This window comes from Solanum tuberosum, unplaced genomic scaffold, assembly GCF_000226075.1.
Source record: "Solanum tuberosum cultivar DM 1-3 516 R44 unplaced genomic scaffold, SolTub_3.0 scf00009, whole genome shotgun sequence".
Classification (NCBI taxonomy): domain Eukaryota; kingdom Viridiplantae; phylum Streptophyta; class Magnoliopsida; order Solanales; family Solanaceae; genus Solanum; species Solanum tuberosum.
The window spans coordinates 643472-656087 of record NW_006238935.1 but is presented as its reverse complement, the minus strand read 5'-3'; positions in this window follow the sequence as shown (position 1 = coordinate 656087).

Here is a 12616-nt window from a genome sequence, read left to right as displayed (position 1 = left end):
CTGAGCATCGCCAAGCACGCTTGGCGATTCGCCGAAGGGACGCACTGCGCCCTTTGTTCCAGTACGCAGAGCCTTGAAGGAGCAGGATCAAAAAGGGGATGAAAGGAGCAGTCGGCGTTTTGCCGAATAGTTCCACGAAGCAGTACTATGTCGCCCAATGACACAGAGCACGATGATGCTGAAGACTAGTGCAAGAAGGCGATGAACTACACCAAACGGCGAATCGCCGAGTTAATCGGCGATTCCGACTAACCTCGTTGAGCGATCCGCCAGCACTATTTTCTGAAGTCTATAAATACTAAACTCTTTATTAATTTTAGGAGAGTCGAACCCTTATTAGAATTTTTTACAATAGAATAGTATTTTTTGATAATTTTGCTCTAAGCTTGAGAGGGTTTTGGAAACTTGAAGGAAAAGAGGGCTTTCATCTTCAAGATTTGGAGTTGGGTCTCTTGAATTCTTCATTCTTGGCCTGTAACAAGACTTAAATCTTCATACCCATTTGAATTCAAGCTCATTTAGGTATAAATTTCTATCTCTTCTTCATGTCTAGCTAAAACCCCCATTCTTGGGGTGTGATTTAGCAAATATGTGTTGATATTATTGTTGAGTCTTGTTTGCTGGTAGGTTAGATCTATTTTAATGGTGATTTCACCTAGTGGTTGTGGTTTAATTTAATGGGTTTGTAGTTGCAAATACAAAACCACCCATGTGTTTTCGGCTTGCTCGAGAAAGAGGCGCGAAACCAAGACCGCTAGACTGATGGCCTAAGGAGTGGGTCGACATGAGGTTCAGCCCGAGAGGGTGAGCCCTAGTCCCATATCCTAACACTCAGCTGGAGAGAGTGAGTGGGGTAAGGCGTAGGCTGGCCTTCATGCGGCAAATGGGTGTCCGAGAGGAACCCCGTTTGAAACAGGGTAAGTTGACCCGAGAGGGAACTTATTCCATCTAAAGCTTAGCCTAGTCACTATTAGCTTGCAAATTTCCTATCGAAATCATGTACTCAAAGATTGATATCAATTTATATTGCGGTCACACCCCAATGACTTCTCCCCATACTTGCTCTCCCCTTAAATTTTGTTGTTTTTATTACACTTGTGACAAACCGCCATTTGATATTTGACACTTTTGTGTCACCCCCTTTAATTTACTATGTTTTTACTCGTTAATGACTTTAGCTATGACTAATTAGAACTAAATTTTATTTTTCTATTAATTTTTAAAACCACTCCCTTGGGACACGACCCCAACCCTTGGTTGGGTTACTACATTATCGACGATCGTAGACACTCGTACCATAGATTAGTGTTGTTGGTCACGATAAGCGTCAATACCTTGTACCACCCAAGTTCTATTCAAAGCTCTTAAGGAAACCCTTGAAACCCAAGTGGACTGGAAGTAGGCAACACATCGGTGTTTTAAACCAATATAAACCTTTTTGCGTTATTTACTTACTGCATTTGTTATCTTCATATATTTGTGTTACTAACTTTCAAGTGAGTTGACTAACCAATTCAGGAAGTTGACTGAAGGATTTTTTAAATTCACCCCCACCCCCCTCTTTACTTTCAATTAGTACCATAGCAGGTTTCACTAGTAAAGTGTTTAACCACACATGAGCAAAGATCTAATGGCACACTATCAGATTCCTAGTGCTTTACTTCAAGATGGACATTCCTCAACTCGACCACCATACTTCAATGGCCAACACTACTCCCACTGGAAAGATAGATTCAGAATTTTTGTCTCCTCAAATGACCATCAAGTAGGGATTGTGATCAAGAAGGGTCCAAAGCCCATTCTCGGACTTACGGGAAAATATGCCACTGATAAGCCATTTTATCCCGAATCTTTTGATATCACAAAGGAGTAACAAGAGGTAATTCAAACTAATGCTAGAGTTGTAAATTTGTTATATTGTGTGCAGTGAGTGGGGCTGAATACGATAAGAGCTCAACATGTGAAACTGCAAAAAAAATGTGGGACAAGCTAGAAGTGACTTATGAAGGAACCAACAAGGTAAAGGAAGCTCGGATCAGTTCACTGATTAATGAATATGACATATTCAAAATGGCTGAAAATAAAAATGTAAAAGACATGTTCTCGAGATTTAGAAAAATTGTCTGCGAACTCAAATATCTTGGAATGGTGTACTAAAATGGATTACAAGTTAGAAAACTAATCAGAAGTCTTCCCAAGGCTTGGAAAACTAAAGCGGTTATTCTTGAAGATGGAAATCTGCAGAAAATGATGTATGATAAATTTTGTGGAAACTTGATGTCCTATGAACAAAATCATATTAACACGTACATCAAAGATGATAAAAATAAAATTGTAGCCTTTACATCCGAGACATCTGAGGTCGGAGAAGAAGTTTATGAATATCAAGACAAAGGAATGACTCTCATAAATCGAGGAGTCAGACAAATGCTTAGACAAAGAAAGTAGAGACCTCAACAGGAATTCAAAAATAATGAATTCAAAAGAAATGATGATCGCTGCTACTATTGTGGAAAATCAGGGCACATAAAACAAAATTGCCCAGAACGAAGAAGGAGAAACAATCAAAGAAATGAAGATCCAAAAAGTTTTGGATCTTGGGATCAAGGAGAAACATCCGAAGATGATCATGATGAAACTGTCAATAGATGTTTCATGGCATTAGGTGAATCAAGTGAGGTAAGACCTTTTTATTGTCCTAACTGTAATGATTTACAGAACTCTTTAGACATGGTTGTTGATGAATTACAACAAGTTATTGACGAATACAATAAGATTGCTCAAGAAAAGAAAGATTGACAGATTCTTCTCGAAGCAAGTCAGATTGAAGTTGACTTACTAATAGAAGAACTGGAGGAAGTAAAAATGCAGCTGGAAATCTCCTAGTTATAGCTCTGTCAAATATAACAGAACGACTTTCAATAGGAGAAGATCTCCTAATCATAGTTCCAACAGATCCAACAAATCTATATCTAACTCTTTCTCTCACTCTCCTGAAACTTCTGTAAAAATTACTTGCTATACTTGTGGTGATCTTGGTCACAAATCGTTTAACTGTAGAATTTTTTTTTCTGAAAAGTGGATTTGGAGACCAAAAGTTACTAATCATCAAGGACCCAAAAATACTTGGGTAGCTAAAAGAAACTAATCTCTTTGTTTTGCAGGAACAGTCTAAGAAAACCTACAAAAAAGGAATGTGGGTACTTGATAGTGGATGCTCCAGATACATGTGGAAAGAAAGAAAACTTCAAAACTATCAAAAATATTGACGGAGGATTTGTAAGATTTGGGGACAATGCTAAAGGAGAAGTAACAGGAGTAGGAACTATCACTCTCAGCTCATCGTGTGATTTAGTTGAGGTGTATTTGGTTGAAGGACTCAAACACAACCTTCTCAGCATTAGTCAACTATGTGATGTTGGATTTCAAGTCACCTTCAACAGAACAAGTTTCATCCTCAAACATCCTGAGAAAAAGATTACTCTCGTCGAAGATCGAGTAAACAATATATGTGTTTTAAATAATGTCAATTTCCCTTCTATTACTTGTCTTACTACAGTCACAAGTGATCCTTAGTTATGGCATCGAAAGCTTGGACATGCAAGCATGCATGCTCTTGAAAAACTATCTAAATTTGAACTAGTCATTGGCCTACCAAAATTAAATTTTCAGAAAAATCATATTTGTGATGCATGTCAATTGGGTAAGAAGACTCGTTCATCCTTCAAAGAAAGGATATTGTAAGTACTTCTAAACCCCTTCAGCTTCTTCATATGGATCTCTTTGGTCCTACTCGAACTGCCTGTATTGTAGGTAAAATATATGCTTTTGTAATTGTTGATGACTTCTCAAGGTTTACATGGGTAATCTTTCTCACTCACAAAAATGAGGTTGCTAACTTTGAAGTATTTTGTAGAAAAGTTCAAAGAGAAGAGGTTATTTTATTAACTATCCACAGTGATCACGGTGGTGAATTTGAGAATAAAGCCTTTGAAGATTTTTGTGCTCAAAATGGTCTCACTAAAGATTTCTCTTCACCCAGATCACCTCATCAAAACTGAGTAGTAGAAAGGAAAAATCATTCATTGCAGGATACAACAAGAACGATGCTGCTAGATCGAAAATCTTCCTGATCATTTTTGGGAAGAAGCTGTAAGTACTGCTTGTCATATTCTCAACAGGTGTCTCATCAGACCCATACTAAAGAAGACTCTTTATGAACTCTGGAGAGGAAAGAAACCAAACATCAGTTACTTTCATCCTTTTGGCTGCAAATGTTTCGTCCATAATAATGGTAAGAACAATCTTGGTAAGTTTGATCCAAGAAGTGATGAAAGGTATTTTCTTGGGTTATGCACCTCTTAGCAGAGCTTTTAGAGTTTTTAACAAAAGAACTTTAAGTGTTGAAGAATCTGTTCATGTGGTATTTGATGACACTAATAAAGAGTACAGGAAACTGAAGTTGGTGACGATGAAATTACTTCATTCAAGCCAACTGAAGATATCTCAAAAGTCACAATTGAATCTAAAACTAACGAGTCACCTACTGCATAGGTGGAGTCGATTACCCCAGCCGACAAAGCCAACATTCCTAAAGAATGGAGTCACAATGCCAGCTACCCTAAAAATTTCATTCTCGGAAAACCTAATGACAAAATCCAGACAAGATCTTCCCTCAGAAAACAAGCTTATATGGCTCTTGTATCTCAAATGGAACCCAAACGAATCAATGAAGCTATGGAAGATGAGTAATGGATACATGCAATGAAAGAAGAGCTTGATCAATTCGAAAGAAATCAAGTGTGGACTCTTATTGAAAGACCAAAGAATTGCTCAGTAATTGGAACCAAATGGGTGTTTCGTAACAAGTTGGTTGCTAAAGGTTACTCCCAATAGGAGGTATTGATACGATGAAACTTTTGCTCATGTAGCAAGGTTAGAATCCATTCGAATTTTGCTTGCATATGCATCTTTTAAGCGTTTTAAACTTTTTCAAATGGATGTAAAAAGTGACTTTTTAAATGGTGTAACACCTCGTATTCAAAAAGGCCAAATTTCAGTTTCTCCAGATGTTGCAGGTGCCAGCCACGGAGGCCAACCACGGCCCGTGGGTTGAACCACGGACCGTAGGTGGGTACGTGGGTTAGCCACCCTTCCATGCTATTTGAGGCCAAGGACCACGGCTCGACCTACAAATTGTAGGTCATACCACGGTCCGTGGTTCACTGGCCAAAAATATAGTTCCTGACCACCATTGACGGTCGTGCAGGACGAACCGTATGTCAGTCCATGGTCCGTCAATGGGTGGCCGTAGGTCAGGGTCCTTTTTCCCAAAATCTTTGAATCTATCGATGGTCCACCAGGACGGACCGTAGGTCAGACCACGGTCCGTTGATTGGGGTCGGTCGGTCGTGGGCTGGCAATTATTTTTAGGAGCAGTTGGGTCTTTTCCTAATTAATTCCTATACTATGTCGTTTTGCCTATATTTAGGACTCCTATATAAGTTTTTTTACCCCCAAGTTAGACCCTTTTACTTCATTCTTCAAATTCTCAAAAGAAGATCAAATTTCCTCTGAAATATTCTCTCTCTAGAAACATGAAGAAGAAGAAGGACGAGGAGGATTCAACTAGGTCTCAATTCCTCCAATGAAGATAAGCAATTGGACTTGAGGTATTGTTGTTTTCATCCATGAATTCCTTTCATTCATGGAGTACCCAAATTCCTCGATTTTCAAGGTAGAATTCCATAGGCCGGTGCCCCTGACCCGACCCCATTCAAGCCTCAAGGGCCAAAAGTTTATATGGGTCGGGCTTATAAGCCCTAGTTTTAAATGGGTTTGAAAAATCCTATCCCAACCCTAGTCCAATAACGGATTGGGTTGGACCAGCCCCATGGCCTAAGCCCATTTTGACGGCTCTAGATATGACCGTAAACGACGAGTACAAATAAATATTTTCTTATAATTCTTTTTTTTTATTTTCTTTCCATATCATTTTTACGATATAATATAAAAATAGGATTTATTTCTCAAACCTATACATGCTTCTTTCTTATTTCTGCAGAACAATATACATTTTTAAATGTTAAATTGTTAGTTGAAATATTTATCATTTCATAAATAGTAGTACTGTACTATACTTTTATGTAAATGAAGTTGGAGGTATTAATTTTATATTTGATGTTTCAGCTTTCATATTCAAAGTGAGTAAAGGTGGTGGAAGTATTTTCATTTATTAAGGTTTTGAAAACTTTTTACTTTAATATAGTTTTGTCAACTCTAATAGATCATTTTTCCACCGTAGTTATAATAATTTATGGTAGAATCAAGAAGAAATTTCTAATTAGTAAAGATTAATTTCATTTTACATGTCATTAATTAGTTATTATATTGTCAACATAGATTGTGGTGCAGTGATGAGTTAATTTCACTCTTAATTAGAGGCCTTGGGTTAGAGCCCTGGAAATCCCAAATGGACCCGCAGTGCGCGGTCTATATATAGTCGGAGCTCCGAAAACTGAATGGAAAAAAATAGTTAGTTATTATAAATTCATTTTTTTACAAACACGCAAAGCGCGAATAATTTCCCTCTAGTTAAGTGTTATAATACAAATCCTTTTGGAATCATGAAATATTTCTTGAATTCCAACAATGGCTTCACATCAAAAGATGTTCTACTATTCCAGCACAACTTGCATGGAAGGAGATTCTGATAGTATTCAAAATGTGGTGATCACTTTTTATAGTCTTTAATATGATGACACAAAGGTTCTTATTTGTCTTTTAAGTATAGAAAAATGATCCACGATAGAAGTTCTCTATGCCTTCCAACTTTAGTCTTTTGTTTTATCTTATTATTTTAGCAATATATTTTGGAATCAAAAGCTTTACATTAATTATCAAATACAAAAAAAAGATCCTCCAATTGGGAATGGGATTCATATTTAGATGAGAATATACACGTGCCAGGTTCTTAAACATTCTCCATGCAACCAATGAAGATGTGAAGAGGAAGATCATACATTTGGGTTTTTGTCATTAATTTTTACATATACTCTTATTTGTTTTTTTCTTATTGGGTGCCCCATGTTTGATTTGACAAGATTCCAGCCTTCAAAATCAAGTGTTATGCAGTTTTGCACTTTTTCTGACTTGACCATTTAATGGATTTGTTTATTATCACAAAAAGGGCACTGTTTGAAGCTTCATCCCAAAAAGGAACCAAAAGCATAAAAGCCTTCATGTACTAGGGCTTCTTTTGGGGGTCAGAAAGAAATTGTTTTAGCATAAACATGTAAGAAAAAATTTAAATCTTAAGAATTCGGTTGGGTTTCAAGGGGTGTTTGGACGGACTTTTAAAAAGTGATTTATAAATCAAAAACTAAAAGTTATATGTTGGGACATTCAACTTTTGATTTTTTTAAAAATACTTTTTCTGCCTAAAAATGTGCTTAAAATACTTTTTGAGTTATCGAAACACTTTCAAAACTAAAAAAAAGAAGCTTAAAAGTCAAAAACCACTAAAAATATTCATCTAAAGATTATGGTTTTGGAATTATAATTTCTCGCGCGACTAATTATCTCACCTAGAAGGTGAATAAAATAACAATACCAAATTGAATTGGATAGGGTGAATATTTTAATTTAGAATTAAATTTGAAATAAAGTTTATATTGTATTTGAAGAGATAAATTCATACTGCCTATCATATACAATATTAATTAATCACAAATTTCATCCAAAATATCTTATTTATTCCACGTATCAAATCATCCCAAATAATATATAGTAGAATACATATGTTATATTTAAAACGGGGCAAAGCTAAGTGTGAAGGCCATTGTCCTAGGAAAAGTGATTCCAACATACATATATATACATATATATATATATATGCGCGCAGCTCATTGGTTGATGAATAATTGGGATTCAGGTGAAATGAAAAAGCAGTTCATGCTGACAAGGTTGAGCACTGACCCACACAAAATTTTCTTCTATAATTTTTGTGGTTACAAGATACTATAAATCTAATATTTAAGTAAAGCTGGGTAGTGGATTTTACTTTTTAAATTTTCTGTTTTATCGATCATTTGATTTTGTTATTGCTCGGAGCTGTCAATTATATTTTTTCTTAGGAATTTTTAAAAGGGACTACAGTTTGAACTTAACTAGAAATTCTTGGTTATAACCCATTGCGTTCGAGGGCCAGGCGCCGCGTTCACTATGCTTCATGCCCCCGACCTTCCGCGATCGTGGAGAGACTCCCACAATCACAGAGTTCATTTAACTAGTTCTTTTATAAAGGACCATCGTGAATTCAGCATTAGTTGGTTATTTTCAAATTGAGTTTTTGTGAGTTGTAGAGCTCCAAATTTGCTAATTCTTGTTGCAATTGGTACGGAAGATTTGTGTCTCCGCATTGGGGTGATCATGGAGTCACAAGGAGCATGTATTTGATATAAAATTATTCCCGAAGTGTCACGATCCTAAATTTACAAGTCGTGATGGCACCTATGTTCCCAACTGATAAGTAAGCCAACCCAATAAGTTAACTTATTCAACTTAAACTATGAAAAGGTAAGTAGCAAGCAATATCTCGAATACTAAGTCTTTTATAATAAAATGCGAAAAAAGCTGAAATACCACCCCAAGATTTAGTGTCATAAGGACAAGAACTTCTAAAGTCAATACAAGTCTCTAATTATTTAACAAGTTTAAACATAAGAAATATCCTATTAGAATACCAACACGACCTAATAAATAGAGATAGATGAAGGTATGGGCCGCAGAATATCCAAGCAGCTCACCACAGCTCCAAGATTATCCAAACTCAGACTCAAGCTCCAAGAAATACGCTCAAATTCGAATACAATCTGCACCACAAAAGAGTGCAGCAAGTGTAGTATGAGTACGAAACCACGTGTACCATGTATATCTCATTGACCAACAACGAAGAAGTAGTGACAGGAGTATATAAGAAAATAATTCTTTAATTTTACAAGTCCACCTTATACTTATCAACCAATTTTCCATCAAATATGGATAATCAAAGTCACGTAATGTTCAACATCAATAAAACACATACTCAAACAAAAATGAAAGATGTAATGAGATGCAATGCAATGTGACACCATGAAATGATATGCGTAAAATTCCCAGTATTCTCTCAATCGTATATACATGATACTCCTTAGAAATATATCGAGAGTTCATGACCCATGGGGGTCTCGCGAGATCCATATACCGACACGGACGATCTTCACGTGTCTATGCGGACGATCTCAGCTCACTCTCATACAATACATAATTCCAGCACAGACGATCTCCACATGCCCAACTTATAAGCATAACCAATCTCAACACAGACTGTAACACTCCGCTATTTCAAAGAACTAGAATTAGAAAGAAAACATTTTTGAAAAGATCAAATTTGGAAAGTTTGGCAAGTTTTGCAAAGTGTAAGTTTTAGGTCAACTTCAAATGACCATAACTCTCAGTACATGATGAGTTAGGTGTAAAACAAGATGTAAAATGAAAGGTCTTGGAATTATCTTTCCAACGCCACCGAGTTTGCTAAATTTTGAGCTCGTATGAGGGAGATATGCCCGTTTGAAGTTGGGTTGTCCAGTTAAGGAAAGTTACCCAGATTTAAGAGGAGTATTTTGATCTTTTCATTACCGAATTAAATCATTTCATTTTTAGTAAGTTATTTGGGGTCTAAACTGACTTAGTTCAGTTTACGCAATTAAGAATTACGCTAGGGCTTTGAGAGAGGAGAAAAAAGGAGAAAAGTCAAGGCATTCTTGGAGATTTCTTATTGAATCAAAATCGTTTCGCCAAGGGTTGATCCCTAAAGAGGTATGTGAGACATTCATAGAGTTGGGTTCGTTCACCCATGCTCCAATCATTTAGTCCAGCCAAATTCGTTCTAGAAAGTTGAAAGTTTGATAATCTTGAATTGTGTTCTTGAAATTGACTTTCGTTCTTGAGATTTGATGGAATTGTTGAGTTCTTGAGGAAATCATGTCGATTTTGTGTCATTTATGAATAGATTCTTGTGTACATATACTGGGTATCTGAATCTAAAGAGAATTTGAGAAAACGAATCGAATTTAGGCGAATTGGGGTTAGAAAATGAAGAAGGAAAAAGTCAGGCGAAACTAGCAACCCAGTCCGCGTCGCAGACATGCCTCCCCTTTTTACAGAAGATTTCTCCACGTCGCAGAGATTTCGCGGACCCCTCTGCCTCAAAATTTATTTCGCGAACAAGTATTTAAATGCATCTCCGCGTCACGAACTTGCTTCCAGACAATGATTGCTTGATCATTTCTCATTTTTAGTTATCTAAAAACACTCTTAAACATCACGAGATCTTTCCTATCACAAATCACAACCTTGACTCCATAAATTCAAATTCAAGGAAAGTTAAGAGCCACGTCTAGAGAGTTCTTAGAGTCTTTTCAAAAATCTTTTGCAAATGCTTTAAACTTGTTTTAAGACTTGAGTTTTTGAGTTGAGTAAAAAGTAAACAGTGAAGTTCATTTCTTCAAAAGAGTATATGGCGACTATGTATTCCCAAAGAGTAAATGTTTTCACATTTAAACAAGAAAGGAAACACCGATTTCCAAAAGAGCCTTTGAGCTAGTTTTCAGTTAGGAGTAAATGTTTTCACATTTAAGCAAGAGAGGAAACACTGATTTCCTAGAGAGCCTTTGGGCTAGTTTTTGAGTAATCATCTCAAACCACAGAAAGAGTAATGTTTTTAAACATATGAGTTAGTTATATTTTGGGAGTAGTATTGAGCACCGATATGGGGGAGAGTTCAGACAACTCACAGCCCACATAAACCATGTAGCCAACGTGGGTAGAAAAGAGTTATACTTTTTAGATGATTCCTTAGTGATTTTTAGCATAGACTAGTGGATCCACTTAGTAGTTAGGTTATATACCCTCCGACAAGGTATAGGACAGCCCTGGCAGCGTGAGGCAAAATGGTTTATCATCATATAGCTCATAAGTGATGGCTGTCGGTTAGAGAAACTCCCATAGAGATATTTTGTATTCTTATATACACAGAATTACTTGTATTTTCATATACAAACAGAGTTTATATTGTATCCTTGCATACAAACTGAGTTACCATTGTATTTCTAAATACACAGAGTTGTTATCCATGTTTTAAAAGTTTTTCTTGATATTGCATTTACATTATTGCTTTATATTAAAATGTGTTGAGTTGAGACCAGGTATGTTCCTTCAGTTCCTTTCAAGCTTATGTCTTGTTTTAGTATTCCCCTCGCATGCTCGTACTTTCAATGTACTGATGTCAATTGGCCTGCATCTTTTTATGATGCAGATTCAGGTAACCAGGATCAGCATCCAGCACATCATTGATCCAGTTAAGCTTTAGAGTTGTTGGTGAGCCTCCTTGCTTCCGAAGGATCCCTTTTTATTGCTTTATCAGTTTAGTTCATTAAGATGTTGTGGGTCTTGACCCGATGTCCATCTCAGTTGTTAGAGGCTTCATAGATAATTACTTGATATTAGTTCATGAGTCTTTTCCATTCAGTTATGTTGAAACTTGAGATTCCACCTTGGCGAGTGAATGCTTATTTTTAAACCATTCTAAGTTTTCTATTGAGCTTTCAGTTTACCTTTTTAAGTACTTTTATTAGGAGTAAGTCTTCCGCTAAGTAGTAAGCCAGGCCAAGGGTTTTCTTGGGGCCAATAATGGTTCTCGAGTGTCAATTCCACCCAGGGTGTAGGCTCGGGGGGTGACAAACTTGATATCAGAGCACAAAGTTCAAGAGTCTTAGGGAGTCTATGAAGCCGTGTCTGTACAGTCCTAATTATTGGTGTGAAGCGTGCCACATCTATATTTAGGAGGCTGCAACACTTAGGAACTATCTCACTTCTTTCATACTCATTTCGTGCGATATTGTTTATCTCTAAAAAGTTTCTTCTAATTTGTGCTTGCGCGTGTCTTTCAGATCATGCCTCCACAAAGAGCTGTCAGAGGTTGTCCCGCTAGAAGGAATATTGAACCACGGGAACAAGGGGTACCTAATGCACCTGAAGTGCAACCCTAATGAGAGGTCACCAATGCTGAGTTCCGGGAAGCTATCCGGATGTTGAGTCAAGTTGTGACCAATCAAGTTGGACAAAGAGAAAGTCGACAGAAAGTGGATGATACTTCAAGGATCCATGAGTTTTTAAGGATGAATCCGCCAAGCTTCACTAGTTCAAGTGTTACTGAGGATCCATAAAACTTCGTTGAAGAGCTTCAGAACGTTTTTGAGATTATGCACATTACCATAAATGTCAAAAATTATAAACTAATTTGAAGAAACCCTAACCTTGAATTAAAGGAGAAATTATAGACAATGGAGAGGGAGCTAGGGCGGCGGCGGGGGAAGGGGCGGCATCAATGTCTTTGGCAATTTTAGAGAGAAGGAAGAATGGGGAAAAATTGCGTCTGCGTATGCAGATATTTTAAAGAAAGCGACGGACAACGTCTCTTTGTCCGTTGCTTTTCTTTTAAATGGTTGACCAACATTTTGACCAAAAAGCGACGGACTAAGTGACATTGTCCGTCGCTTTTTTGAAATATTTGACC